Here is a 16,034-nt window from a genome sequence, read left to right as displayed (position 1 = left end):
AGTCTCGTCACTCGGAACTGTCAAGTTAATGTTACACACAATGTGATAGACACAAGGTGTAGACTCTGCAATGACAAACTTGAGAGTATTGACCACAGTGTTGCCATATTGCTGCCGGCTGCTCAGTCCTTGCCCCGACAAAATATAAAATCAGGCATGATCGAGTTTGCCGATACTTGTATTAGAGCGTATGCTTTCACTATGATATCCTGCACCCTAGGAGCTGGTATGTACATCATCCAGAGTCAGTCACTGAGAGAGGGAATGTTACCATCCTATGGGATTATGGGATACATACAGACAGGCAAATAAATGATAACAATTTGACATTGTCATCAAGGACCTAAGACAAAAACATGCCTGTTAATGGATATGATAGTGTCTACTGATAGAAACATCTCAGCAAAGGAATTTGAAAACATGTCGAAACATAAGGACCTTGAGATTGAGCTATCTAAAACGTGGCAATTAAAAACCAAAACCATCCTTGCTGTTGTAGGTGCCCTGAGAATGATCAAGAAGGTACTGACAAATTTTTTTTACCAGATCCCTGGGAAAACAACAATCTATGAGACTCAGCTGATGTCATCAAGAGCCCAGAGCAAATACCTGCCTGGCTGACCGAAGGAACAACATAACTTCTGCCAAAAACTGAAGACTCGAAACATCCAAAAAACTACCGACCAGTAATATGTCTCAACACCACCTACATCATCTTCACATCGATACTAACTGAAAGAATATACACTTTCCTTGAACAGAACTCAAAAAGGTTGTAAAAAGAATTCTTATGGATGCAAAGATAAACTACTCATAAATAAAATGATTGTTAAGAACTGCCGGAGCAAAAAAGAACCCGGGCATGGCATGAATAGACTACAGGAAGGCGTTTGATAATATCCCACATAATTGGCTACTCAAGGCCCTTGAGAAATATCAGATCTTTCCTATCGCCTCCAAATTCTTACAAGGTAGCATGGCCAGGTGGAATACACGTCTTCTTCTACACCATAGTAATAGGATGATCCACTCTAACAAGATCAACATCAAAGGAGGCATCTTTCAAGGTGATTCCCTCTCCCTATTACTCTTTTGCATAGCACTGATCCCACTCTCAAACGAACTGAGTAGCATCAGGTATGGGTTCAAAGTGTCTAATATGGTAAACCATCTGTTTTATACGGACGATCTGAAGGTGTTTGCTAGAAACGACGAAGCACTAGTAGGGCTGTGAATAACTGTTAAAGAGTTCAGTAATGACATCGGGGTGGATTTTGGCCTTGATAAGTGTGCTAAAGCAAATTTTGTAAGAGGTAAGCTCAAACAGATTCCATTAAATTAGATACCAACACTACCATCAAGTTGATTCACCTACAAGAAAGCTATAAATGCCTGGGGTTAAACTAAGGAGATGGTATGCAACATGCTACTATGAAGGAAAATATAAGCAGTATTACAGAAGAGTAAGACTCATACTAAAAACTGAACACAAATCCATTAACACCCTGGCACTTCCAGTAGTCCAATACAGTTTTAACGCCTGGTTTTGTAAGAGGCCATTGATTCATAGCGAGGGCTTCTTACTTAAACAGCACCAAAATGGTACCGTATTTTTTGTCCCACACTATGCACTCAGTGTCATCTCTGGTGCACCCCAGCGTCGCTTCAATATCTACTTGGGCTATGAAAGCCGCTCTTTTCGTCTTTGCTGAGATACATCTGAGAAGCACCGTTCTTTTCTCTACTGCTTCAATTGCTTCTGACAGAGCATTTAGGTTGGCTCGAGTTTTTTCTTGTTTATTCAGTTTCCATGCCTGGGCCAACATTTCATCTCTATTTGTGAGGTTCACAGTGAAGCGTTGCTTCTATTTCTCTGCTACTGTCGCGAACGTGTTTTTGCTGTTTTAGTGTCTTCTGGTTTAAAATCAGAGACAGAGGGGTTTATCATAGCAGCCCAAGATCAATGACTACCTACAAGGAAATACCAAGCCAACATATTAAAGAACGGCAGCTGCCCAACATGTCGTGTATGTCGACAACAAAATGAAACTATTGATCATGTTGTCTCCATGTGCAGCCTTCTTGCACCTACAGAGTATCTCAATAGGCATGATAGAGCAGCACAGTATATTCACTGGATGATTTGCAAAAACCTGGACCTGCCCCATGATAAAAACTGGTGGGAACACAAACCACCTCCTGTGCTTGAAAATGACCACATCTCACTATCTTGGAACTTCACCGTTCAAACTAACAGAAAGACAGATGCGAATAGGCCAGACATTATATTGAAGGATTTCAGACAAAAATCATGCCTACTCATCGATATGACTGTCCCAATCAACATAAACGTATCTGTCAAGGCCTACCAAATACTGAGCAAGTAAAAAGATCTTGAAATAGAAATTGGCAAAATGTGGTATCGCAAGATGAAAACAATACCTGTTGTCATAAGTGCATTAGGAATGATAGCAAAATCAGCTGATTGTTACCTAGCTTAGATACTAAACACAGAGGGGACAAACAAGGACAGACAAACGGATTAAGTCGATTATATCGACTCCAGTGCGTAACTGGTACTTAATTTATCGACCCCGAAAGGATGAAAGGCAAAGTCGACCTCGGCGGAATTTGAACTCATAAAGTAACGGCAGACGAAATACCGCTAAGCATTTCGCTCGGCGTGCTAACGATTCTGCCAGCTTGCCGCCTTATATAAATAATAATAATAATAATGATGATAATTCCTAGATAGTCATAAAAACAAGTATAAAATATTAATGATAAAAATATGATAAATAGTAACATCGAAAACAACAGCTACGATGTATTTTGCTGAACATGTTCTTGTACTGATGTACTTTCTCGCTGTTCTAAAAAATGTTTTTACTTTACCAACCATGTTTCTAGTTTTATTCTATTTTGTTTCGGTTTTGTTTCCGGTCTCCATACCACCCTGACCCCTAACCACCTCCAGCACTATTATCAGCACCACCACCACCACTACCACCATCACAACCACCACCATTACAGTGGTTATTATATTATTTCTATCTATAACTCTATCATCAATCAATAGACATCAAAAATAACATTCCGAGTTTAGAAAAACCTTTGCTAAGCAAAATACATAAATATGGAAATTAAACTCGGTTTTCAGTGACTTGTATGTCTGTGTGTTGTGTGTGTGTGTGTGTGTGTGTGTGTGCACGCGCGTGCGTGTGTATGTGTGTGCGCGTGTGTGTGCGTGTGTGTGTGTGAATGTGCGTGCCGCGGTGAGCATATGAGTTTCGTTTGTGTTTAGATGCAAACATTCATACACACACACACACGCACACACACCTGTATGCATATATATATATGTGTGTGTGAGTGTGTGTGTGCGTATGCGTGTGTGTGTGCGTGTGTGTGTGTGTGGATGTGTATGTGTATGCCGCGGTGAGAATATGAGTTTCGTTTGTGTTTTGATGCAAACATTCATACACACATACACACATGTATGCATATACATATATATATATATGTGTGTGTGTGTGTGTGTGTATGTGTGCGCGTGTATGTATGTATATTTATTGAAAGCTATAGAGCATGTATATGTTACAGAAACAAAGGCGCGAAGAGAAAAATGATAAATGGGTATATAAATATTCATTCGCACTTGCATGGAAACATACTGGAGCATATGTAATATATATGTAGGCCAGTGATCAAAATATGTACACATACACGCAGTTTTGATATATGTGTGCGTATATATATATATATATATATATATATATATATATATATATATATATATATATATATGTATATATACGTATGTATATGTATATATATGTATGTATATATGTATATGTATATATATGTATATGTATATATATGTATATGTATATATACGTATATATGTATATGTATATATATTTGTATATATATATATATTCATACATATGTATATACGTGTAGCATATATGTGTTTGTAATTCGTATGTGTATGTATATATATTTACAAACATATTTACATGCACATATCTATCTATCTATATATATACATTTATATTATATTATATTATATATTTACATACACACACATATATATATATATATATATACACACACACGCACGCACAACTTCACACACGTATATTAATAATATATAAATATGTACATACACACATACATACATATATATACACGCATAAAATGCATTCAATAATTTATAAATGGAATACAGAAAATGCAAAAGCAAATAAAAATGAAATAGAGAGCGAGAGAAGGGGGAGAGGGGAGAGTGAATGAGAAGGAAATGAGAGAAAAATTGCGAACAAAATTGAATAAAAATATATTGAAAATAGTTTCTAAATTATATTTTGGAATGTGAAAGATAATGATGCGGTTTGAAAGGGTTTTGGAGAAATGGAACGTTCCATAGTCACGAAGGAATCGCTTGTTAATTTTCAGTTCCAGACTTTGCTACATCAGAATCGAAGCTTCTCGATTAATTAATAGGTGACCCTTTCACGGATCACGTGAAGAAGAAAAACGAGAATGGGGTCACTTTTGTGACTTTCAGTGGCTGACAGATGAATGGTTCTCGTGATAGAGCTCTTATTGTCCTTCAAGCCTCTCCTGCCACACCAAGTGCTCAAAGCATTCCAGCCGTGACCATTGGTGACGGTTTTTTACTATATGCAAAATGACTCGAACTATCTTTTCCAACTATCTGAACAGTTTGAGGCATCCATGTTGGGCATTTAGAAGACTGGTGTACAATCTCAGTGCTAGTGCCAAAAGTCGAAACAACAAACTAGAAATCTGCATCGGGCCAACTAGGGTAAGGATTATTTTTGGAGCCAGGGGCGAATTGTAACAACCTACTGCGGATGGGGGGTATTTATACTGAGAAAAATAGAATCTAATTGATAAATAACTAGCACTATGACCCGGCGTTACCGGGTCATAGTGCGAGTGCATGCATATACAGCTGCATGCGTGCGCACATACACGCGAGTACTGTCCCTGTCTCCGACCAATCACATACAGCTAGCTGGCATTCAATTGGCGTATCAAGTTTCGGGCATTTTGATTGGGTTTTGAATAGAAAATTCACAAAAAACTCACTTCTATTGATGTTTTAATGGCTTTGCGGAGTGACTGGGGAAATATAAGATGTGCACGACCACCCTTGGACGGTTTTCAATGACCGTAGAAAGTGCGAGCCCTCTAACTGAAAAATTGTGGATTTGTATAAAGGACACACACACAGACAGAGACATTTTGCCGTTTATATAGAGAAAGATTTGTCTATTCGAAGTGCTAAATTTGAAAGATTCACAGATACACAGAAACGGGTAAGAAGAGGGATGAGGAAAGAAAAGAAAGAAAAGGGGGAAAATAAAAACAGAAACAAAGCGTGGGCGTCGGGAGCAAAGCAGCGGAAGACGGGGAGGGGGCGCAACGGGCCACATATCCTGGAACAAGATATGTTCCAGGATATATCGTGATGGCGTTGCCGCGGAGAATAGCCAGCGACACTCGCTGCTGCAGCCACTTCACCTCGCGAGGCTAATTTCTCCGACAGGTCGATGTAGCCTTTAAGGGTCCTAGAAAACCTGGCGTTTCGACGGCGACCTCTAAACTGATAGTGGCCGGCCAGGCTCCTGTATTTATTTTTATTTCCTTCCCGTTACAAGCGGCGACACCAGGGTTCGCAGCGGGTACATGAGCCATATGAAAACATGGGTGCGAATAATTCATGGCTAAGAAGCTAATAATATAAATAATAATAATCCTTTCTGCTATAAGCAAAAGGCCTAAAAGCTATGATTTAACAACAGGCGCCAAGAATAGTCAGGTGCTAAACTAATTTTTATTTTAGTTTTCATTATGAGAAAGAACTGCGCAAACAATCAGACTTATTATCACGTTGGCACGCGATACACCAAAGTGGCAAGATAAAATCAAGACAACTGAGCTTGTATGAGAATGTGAGGGATTAAGAAACGGTTGAAGTGGATCTCCAGACCTTGTAGTATCATGTAACAGGATATAATATCCATCGCCAGTTAAACATGGATATTCAGTTAAAACAAACTATACTGTGGTAGACACCACCAGAGAAACTGTCAAATTGGCTTCTGGTGCAAAATGCATCCTTGTTTATATCGCTAACGAGGAGACAAATCTCTGCCACCGCCAGCGCCCGAAACCACCGGATCACGTCATTTCACCCTGCCTTGGTCTTGTCAACGATAGATACTTGACTGCTTAAGATAGCAACAATTCATCTTCCTGCCAGCGATATATAGAATAACAGTGTCACGATTAGCTTGTTAAAAAATACTTATTAGCGACAAAAGTATTATTAATACCGCGAGGTAATATTTACCCCCTCTTAAACGTTTCTCTCATGGTACTTATTGCAGTATAGTTTGTTCTTACAGAACGTCCACGTTTAAGTAGGGATAAATATTACCTCTTGGTATTAATATTGCCTCTGTCACTAATATACTAGATGTTTGGCTTACATTAGGAGTTCTAAGCTGAGCATAAAAACAAATCGCCACACTTGGACTGCTGCCACCAACTTCGAAACTGTCGAGATGAACTTTAATTATTTCATGTCTAATTCGAATGAAATGCAAACATCCGATAATTTTCCTAGGCACATAATTGAACAACACTTCCACAGGCCATTTTCTTCGTCTTATGGCGTGTCCAATATCACCAATATCACCAACCAAGCTTAGTGGAGTTGCCAATTTAGCCGCTGATGATCTGACCATGCGACTGTTTGTACGGGTTTACTTGTTATTAGTATTGGTTTCAAGTGATCTGACAGACCATACATACATAGAGGCATAATCAAAATAAGTAACAGGATGTCGAGTATTAGTGCAATACGACCGTTTCAAGCGGCTCCATTTAATTGAATAATGCAAACATTACATCAATTTAAAAACAATGCCATCTTCAGTTGCAAAAAATATGAATTTTCAACAGACAAGATATATTAATATATTTTCTCTCAAATGTTTTATCAGAGTTAGAGGATGAAAGAATTTAATGTTGTCACGATTGCAGCAAGAATAAGCTAAGATAACAACTATAATTTTGGAGTGGCATGGAATGGAACACAGTGAGGGTCATAGGACTGTAATTAAGTTCTAATTCTTTTATCTACGTTCTTATCCTCAACAAAAGATCTAAGGCTAGTAGACTGCATTTATTGAGAATAAAGACCATTGTGAGTTGGCAGTTCAGAACTGGCTGCTGGTTAGAAATAAGTATTATCAGATGTTTCTCCTATTCCTTAATTTCTTACTACTCCGTAATCAGCATTGTATTTAAACTGCTGTAATGCTTGCATTGTTAATTTAAATGGAGCCGCTTGAAACGGTCGTATTGCATTAATACTTGACATTCTCTTGCTTATTTTGATTTTATTCACCTTACTTCAAGCTGTGCAGTTAATACCGGACTGACTTGGTGCCTCAACTTAAGTATCTAATTCAACTGAATCTTAATCCTTTCTACACACACACACACACACACACACACACACACACATATGTACTTTTACTCATTTACACCTTCATAATCACCGTTTTAACGTCCATTTTTCCATGTTTGCATAGGTTGGAAAGAATTTCATGAGGGATAGATTTTCTACGTTCACAAGTTTCGACAATGCTTATTGTATTATGGTACCATTCGTTGATAAATAGCAGGCATTGTTACAGCAAGTACCAGGCACTCGCACGCGCGAGCGCGCGCACAAACACACGCACACGTTTTCACATGTTCGTGCGCACACGACGGGCTTCGTTCATTTTCCGTCCTCCAAATCCATTCACAAGGCTCAAAGTTTCACGAATAACGCTGATCATATAACTGACTTCACTTACGCAATCAGTGAAAGTCGCGCAAACTTGGAGTAGGAACCTGGAGTAATTACGACATTTCAACACCATAACAAATACATTATTTCTGTACAGAGTACTTTACTGTGTGCTTCTCAACTCACACATCATTACGTACGTATGTACGTGTACTCACACACGAATACACAAACACACACACGCACGCACATACACGCACGAGCACGCACATTTATAAATATATACACTCATGGTTCCGGGTTCAGTCCCACTGCGTGGCACCTTGGGCAAGTGTCTTCTACTATAGTTTCGGGCCGACCAAAGCCTTCTGAGTGGATTTGGTAGACAGAAACTGAAAGAAGCCCGTCACATATATGTATATATATATGTATATGTATATATATTATATATATATATATATATATATATATCTATATATATATATATATATATATATATTATAATATATATATATATATATATATATATATATATATATATGTATGTATGTATGTATGTATATGTTTGGGTGTCTGTGTTTGTCCCCCCAACATCGCTTGACAACCGATGCTGATTTGTTTACGTCGCCTTAACATAGCGGTTCGGCAAAAGAGACCGATAGAATAAGTACTAGGCTTACAAAGAATAAGTCCTGAGGTCGATTTGCTCGACTAAAGGCGGTGCTCCAGCATGGCCACAGTCAAAGTGACTGAAACAAGTAGAAAGAGTGAAAAGAGATGTAGGTACATTCGAAAATATGTAAACGTGAATATATAATCAGACACATTCATACGCATGCGCGCGTCCGCACACGCGCTGTATTTTTACCGAAATTCCTAAAAGTGCACGAACACGCTTGCCTGAACTTATTACAGACAGAAGCCACAAGTATGAATATACATGACATGTTTGTATATTTCTATTTATTTTTGGTTTATGTTTTTGCTTTTAGTTCATGTGAAATGTCTTTGAAGGGAGAGAGAGCGAGAGAGAGAGAGAGAGAGAGAGAGAGAGAGAGAGAGAGAGAGAGTAGGTGGAGAAATACAGATAAAAGATAAGCTGAATGTCTCTGCTTTCTAATCCGGGCTAAAACAAAAGATGACCTCGTCACAAGAAATAACATTGGTATGTGTGCAGATACCTGTATAATTGAGTGTATATGTGTGCGTAAATGCATAAGTCTAAGATTTATTTATATAAATACATTTCTTTAGAAACACATTGGTTATACTTATATATATGTATATATATATATATATATTTACATATTTATTTATACACATATATCCTTTTTATCTTTTTATTTTTTTATTTGTTTCAGTCATTTGACTGCGCCCATGCTTGAGCACCGCCTTTAGTCGAGTACTTATTCTATCGGCCGTTTTCGACGAACCGCTAGATTACAGGGACGTAAACACAGTAACATTAGAAATTCAATATTTCTAATTTCGGTGATCAGTAAATAAATTTTACTGATAATATGAATATATTTGCAGAGAGGTTGCAGTCATCTCAGCGAGCGAGACTGACTACCCTGGACTGATGACGAGCAATAGACTCAGAAACATATGTCTTCATGTGCTTTGTCCCGGCTTGCGGGGGTGATTGCCTCCCCTTTGCAAATATAAGGACGCAGAAAATGTGTCAAAGCCGACAGGAAACGTCGATGTTTTTTAGGGCTAAATGGCGGTGAGGTAATTCCCTTACGGGACTGTCACATTGAGTTGACAGTATACGACCACTATATATATATATATATATATATATATATATATATATACTTATATATACCTGTGTGGTTGTATGTATGTATGTATGTAATGTATGTATGTGTGTGTGTTATATATGTACATATATATATTTAAGAATGTGTGTTTATATATGTATGTATATATTTATGTGTGTGTCTTTCTATAAGATTCCCCACCATCGCTTGATAGCTGATGTTGGTGTGTTTACGTGCTCGCAACTTAGCGGTTCAGTGAAAGAAATCGATTGAATAAGTACCAGGCTTACAAATAAGGAGTCATTGGGTTGATTTATTCGACTAAAAGGCGGTACTCCAGCATGGCCGCAATCAAAAGACTGCAGGAAATAAAAGAACGAATATACATACACATATATATATATATACACACACATATGTTTGCGTGTGTGTGTGTGTGTGTTTCTAAATAATGTTGGTAATTAGGCATTTTGATATTTGACGAAACAAAATTTTTGTAAAAATGAATGAGATCATATAACAATCCACGATTTCAGACGAGAAAAATGTTTGGATGTAAGTATGTATATGCGCGCACGCACACAACAATCACAAACACACACAACACACACACCACACATACACACACACATTTACACATATAAGAGATTTTGCACAACGGCATACGCACGCACGTAAATAATCATTTGTAGGTATATGGAGAGAAAGATCAATCAATGATAGATATACAATTGCAAGAGTGTATTTACGAAATAATGTATAGTATTTTTGCAGAAACTCCCATAATTATATACCTGTGTGTGTGTGTGTGTGTTGTGTGTCTGTGTTTACATACATGCATACATACATATACACAGACAGACACATATACACACTCGCTGATATATATATATGTACATATGTATATATATATATATATATATATATATATATATATATATATATATATATATACATATATATATATACATATATATATAATATATACATACATACATATATATATATATATAATATATATATAATATATATATATACATATATATATATATACTATATATATATATATATATATATATATATATTATATATATATATATATATATATATAGATATATATATATTCCTTACTCCTGGATATCCTTGCTGCTATTTTGATATATTATATAATATACACACATACATGCATACATACACAACGCGTTGCTGATACATGCATAATTATAATAAATGCAGCCTACACCACCATTCATATATACATACATATTAAATATATATATTATATATATATATATATATATATATATATATATATATATATATGGCATATATTGTATATGCTGACATCCGACACCCCCTCAATTATAAACCTTTTCCAAATAAACAACGATGCATACAATGGCAGCTAAACACGCAACCGGCACGACTGTTGCATGCACAGGCGCAATGGACGTTGTGGGGGCGATGGAACTTTTAAGCAAGTGACACACATCCAATAGATAACTCAATGTCATAGACTGCCATCATGGTCATCCATATATAGTTACATACATGCATGCATACATACATACATACATACATACATACATACATACATACATGCATACACACACATACATACAGACATACATATATACATAGCTAGCTAGCTAGATAGATAGGTAAACGGACAGACGGAGAGGTAAAAAGATAAATAGATAGACTGACAGAGAGATAGATAGATAGATAGATAGATAGATAGATAGATATAGATAGATAGATAGATAGATAGATAGATAGATAGATTGATTAGATAGATAGATTGATACACACACATACAATCACGTACACTCACACATACACACACACACACAGATATATATATATATATATATATATATTATAGATTGTTCTGTGTGTGTGTGTGTGTGTGTATGCGTGTGCGCTAAGCGCCTCGTCCTTTAAGCAACACTGAATTATGTGACTGACAACATTAGGATTGATTCTCGGTGCGTAATGTCACCTTACATTAAACTTGTAATGTTGAGTGAAGAGTAAAACTCCACTTTACGTTTGTAACTCTATACCTTTAAAACACCGCTAATTATTTTAGCAGGCTGGTTCTTCTTTCATCTATTTATTTGTTTAATTTGTTTATTTTATTTGTTTCTTTTATTTTGAACAGAAATGTCTTAGAAAGACGAACAACTACTTATTTCTTTTTAATATAACAAGAGCAAGAAGGACGACGATTATGACGATGACGGTGACGACACCACCACCAACAACAATAACAATAATAATGTTTTCATTATTCACAACTAAGGGTTCACAAAAGACATTGGGGACGGCACATGACAATACAATGTGGGGTTACATAAATAGAAGCGTATAAACAATCAAAAACAATAAGTGTATAAATCTTAAATACGAACATTTCCCTGAAAAGTGGAAGACTTCCAAGGGCTGCTCGTAGAGACCCCACAAGATCCCGCATGCTAAGAGTAGGCCCGTCCTCTTGGACCATTCTTTCCACATTCACTCACCTTTCAATAAGATTGCTATGAGGCAGCACTTCCCTCTCAGACATCACCTTCCTTTTTAAGTCTGCCTTCAGCCCTTTCAATCAGGCGCATCGCACAACATCTTTCGCTAAGACACCAGACAAACAAACACTGCCTACCATTACCGGCAAAGGAAGGCGGCAGAACGATTTTCACAATCGATTCAGCCGATAGATGTACCCATCCTACAACATGACATCAGATGTTCGACATAAAGCCACAAGCGGCAATGCTCGAACACGGGACGGAATCTTGCAGAATAAATTCGTCGCTTTGCATGCACCTCGGACAAGCTCGGCTAACGGCACTTCCATGCCTGTAGAGAACCGGCAATTCTCCACGGTGGAAATTCTCTATGGGCCCCGGTCTGAAACTCCTCCGAAACAGATCAGTCAGTTGTTTCTCATTGACGCCCAGTCTTCACGAGAACATCGTCGCACTTGCCTGCCACTAACCCTCCATAGAACGCCAAAGTGGAACTTCCACCGACCGCATTGCCTGACTGACAGAGGACTGCGTGCACCTGAGGATACTCTAGGTGCCTCGGTCTACACTTGATCTAGGACTGCAGCTGTGAAAAATCCTGTCTGACAAACGGTGACTACACCTGCTTCACCGTCAATGGAAGTGCTGGAGATGTCGCAGCCTTAGCGCATGTCTGCGCATCAGCAGCCACGGGTGTTGACAGTAGATGGAATGCCTAACCAGTGCAACGGGAATGCGTCCCTTCCACGGAAAACGCTTAGGTCACACGTTAACAGGGGCAAGACAGCAAAAAAATTGTTCGCTCCTTTATTCGAACCACTCTCCGACCAAGCTATATCGGAATTAGCCACAATTCCTTTCTTTTCAGGGCTGGTTGCACTTTCTTTGGGCTTTTTCTACAGTTGGGAATCTCGCCTCAATTGTGCACTGGCGACATAAGATCTTATTCCCCAGACTGGTATTACGCATTTTTCAGTGTGGGCCTGCGTCGCTCGCTCTAGTCTCATGGTTTTTGATGAAATACTCTTGTAGATAAAGGTTTTTTCTTCTTCTTGTATCTTTTGTATTCTCTTTGACGTGTTTCGAAATATTATTCTGTCATTTTTGTTAAGTGCACTTTGGCGTCACTTAACGTTTTTTGTTTTTTTTTCCCGACGAGCCAACCTTCTCCAGTCGACGGTATGCTTGTGCGAAACCGATTCCATTTTGTTTGGAAATAACAACGTCCGCTGTTTCTGTTTCACTAATGTTTGTGTTGGGGATGGCGGTTGTAGTGGAGCTGGTGTACTTGTTGGAGATGGGAGTGTTCTTGCTTTTGCTAGTGCCGCTGTTGCTGTTGCTGTTGAGCGAACGGTCTTCATCACAGAGCTCGCAAGATGGGAGAAGTCCGCAACGTGATCCTTTGCTATTCGTAAGACCCGTAGAAGAGAAAGCAGATCAATTCCCCGACACCGAGAGCATCGACGGATGGATGGATGCGCATCCAGGCTCAGTGGTTGCGTAGGAAGAAACAGGAAGAAAGAGTGAGAGAAAGTTGGAGCGAAAGAGTACAACAGGGGTCGCCACCACCACCTGCCGGAGCCTGGTGGAGCTTTAGGTGCTTTCGCTCAATAAACACACACAACGCCCGGTCTAGGAATCGAAACCGCGATCCGACCGCGAGTCCACTGCCCAAACCACTGCGCCATTGCGCCTCCACTTGCTTTTGCTGGTGTAGCTTTCTGTTGACGTTGTTCTCTTTTGCTGTTCTTGTGGTGGTGATGGTGGTGTTGAAATTTTTAGCAGCGGAAAAGTAACTTCATACTTTTCTTGTACTGTATTGTTGCTGTTGTAGTTGTTGTTGACACTACAGAAGGGTTTATCATAGCAGCTCAAGATCAATGCCTACCTACAAGGAAATACCAAGCCAACATATTAAAGAACGGCAGCTGCCCAACATGTGTATATAAACAACAAAATGAAACCACCGGTCGTGTTGTCTCCATGTGCAGCCTTCTTGCGCCTACAGAGTATCTCAACAGGTATGATAGAGCTTCACAATATATTCACTGGGTAATTTGCAAAAAACTAGACTTGCCCCATGATAAAAACTTGTGGGAACACAAACCACCTCCAGTGCTTGAAAATGATCACATCACACACCTCTAGAACTTCACCATTCAAACTGAAAGACAGATAGATGCGAATATGCCAGACATCATATTGAAAGACTTCAGACAAAAATCATGCCTCCTCATTGGTATTATTGTCCCAATCGACATAAATGTATCTTTGAAGACCTGCTAAAAACTGAGCAAGTATAAACATCTTGAAATAGAAATTAGCAAAATGTGGAACCTAAAGACTAAAAAAATACCTGTCGTCATAGGTGCCCTGGGAATGATAGCAAAAGGAGCTGATAGCTACCTAGCTCAGATGCAAGGAAATCACAAAATGGCAGAAATTCAAAAGATAGTGCTCATGGGAACTGCCCATATCCTACGCAAAATACTTTCTATATAATCTCAAATTTTAAAACAAACACACACTTTTCTTATGGTTTCTTAAACATTCTCTTGAACAACACTGTGTACAAAACCAAATATATAGCACCCTAGTTATAACATGTCTTCCATGATAATTAACATTCAATTATCAAACCTCATAATGTGCGGAAAGAGGCTCTGTGAGACCTCGAACAGCCGGCTTCTGTCCACTCTCGTAGAATCAACCAGAGCAATTAAGACCAAGCGTTCTGAGAAATAAAACAATAGTGATAATAATCTTATAATCTTTTACTTATTTCAGTTATTAGACTGCAGCCATGCTGGAGCAGCGCCTTGAAGAATTTTAGACGAATTTATCGACCCCAGAACATCTAATTTTTTGTAAAGCCTACTACTTATTCTATCAGTCGCTTTTTACTGAACTGCTAAGTTTATGTGGACGTAAATACACCAGCACCGGTTGTCAAATGGTAGTGGCAGACAAGCACACTCGTAAAACACACACACACACACACACCAAGCCAAATAATAAGTCATAGAAATAATTGAAAATATCTTTAGTGATCAGTTACAATTGATTCTGCATCAATTTTGTTTATATATGATGTATATGTAAAGGGGTGCTGAACAGTTCCCGGTTTTGAGTAAACGAAAAAAAATATCGGGGTATCAGTCAGTTATGATGTTTATTCAACATATTCGCCTCTCAGATTCACGCACATATTGCAGTGATATTTCAGTTTTTCTAAGCCCTGTAAAAGAACTCAGAAGACTGAGCCCCCAGCCAGGACTTTCGCGATTCTCTTAAAGCCAGGAACTTTTCAGCATCCCTAATGGTTAGGGTGTTGTGCTCACGATTGCGAGAACGTGGTTTCAATCCCTAGATCGGGTGGTGCGTTATGTTCTTGGCAAGAACACTTCATCTCTCGTTGCTCTACAATCACCTCGACACCTGACATGTGATACACCGTGCACCTGTTCAAACAATGTCGATTTCATGGAGGGAATGACCTAATGTTGGCACCTACGTTTGGACACTATAAACAAATCATCTGTGCTGGTATCTGACTTTATATTTTATAGGTATCTAACTTTATTTTTTCCCGGCAAAACTATCATCGCGTGCGAAAAATCCTTTAGATGTCAGGTGACCGCGCCCTTCTTGCACATGCATGAAAGTTTTTGCATCGAGCAGAGACCATAAACCCATGTCGCTGTTTTGTGTATGTTACGACTTACGTAAAAACATACCTTGCTATGAAACAGCCGTAGTCCGTGCTTTAGCTGTTTCATTCTTTGCCTTTTTGATATATATATATATACACACATATATATATATACACACGCATATACACACACACACACACACATATATATATAGTTCCAAAATTTAAACAGAAACACAACAACGGAACAA

General features: G+C 38.3%; 1 long non-coding RNA gene across 1 annotated transcript in view; it reads right to left on the bottom strand.

Moving 5' to 3' along the window:
- LOC118766611 overlaps window positions 1-15,149 on the bottom strand; it is a 22,917-nt gene extending 7,768 nt beyond the window's left edge. Inside the window, exons 1-2 of the long non-coding RNA XR_005002552.1 lie at window positions 15,135-15,149; window positions 7,448-7,451 (exon numbers count right to left, since the gene is read on the bottom strand). This is a non-coding gene — a long non-coding RNA (uncharacterized LOC118766611). The remainder of the gene's footprint in view (window positions 1-7,447; window positions 7,452-15,134) is intronic.
- Window positions 15,150-16,034: the final 885 nt, after the last annotated feature.

This window comes from Octopus sinensis, linkage group LG16 (genome assembly GCF_006345805.1).
Source record: "Octopus sinensis linkage group LG16, ASM634580v1, whole genome shotgun sequence".
Classification (NCBI taxonomy): Eukaryota; Metazoa; Mollusca; class Cephalopoda; order Octopoda; family Octopodidae; genus Octopus; species Octopus sinensis.
This window is presented reverse-complemented; position numbering and strand designations above follow the sequence as displayed.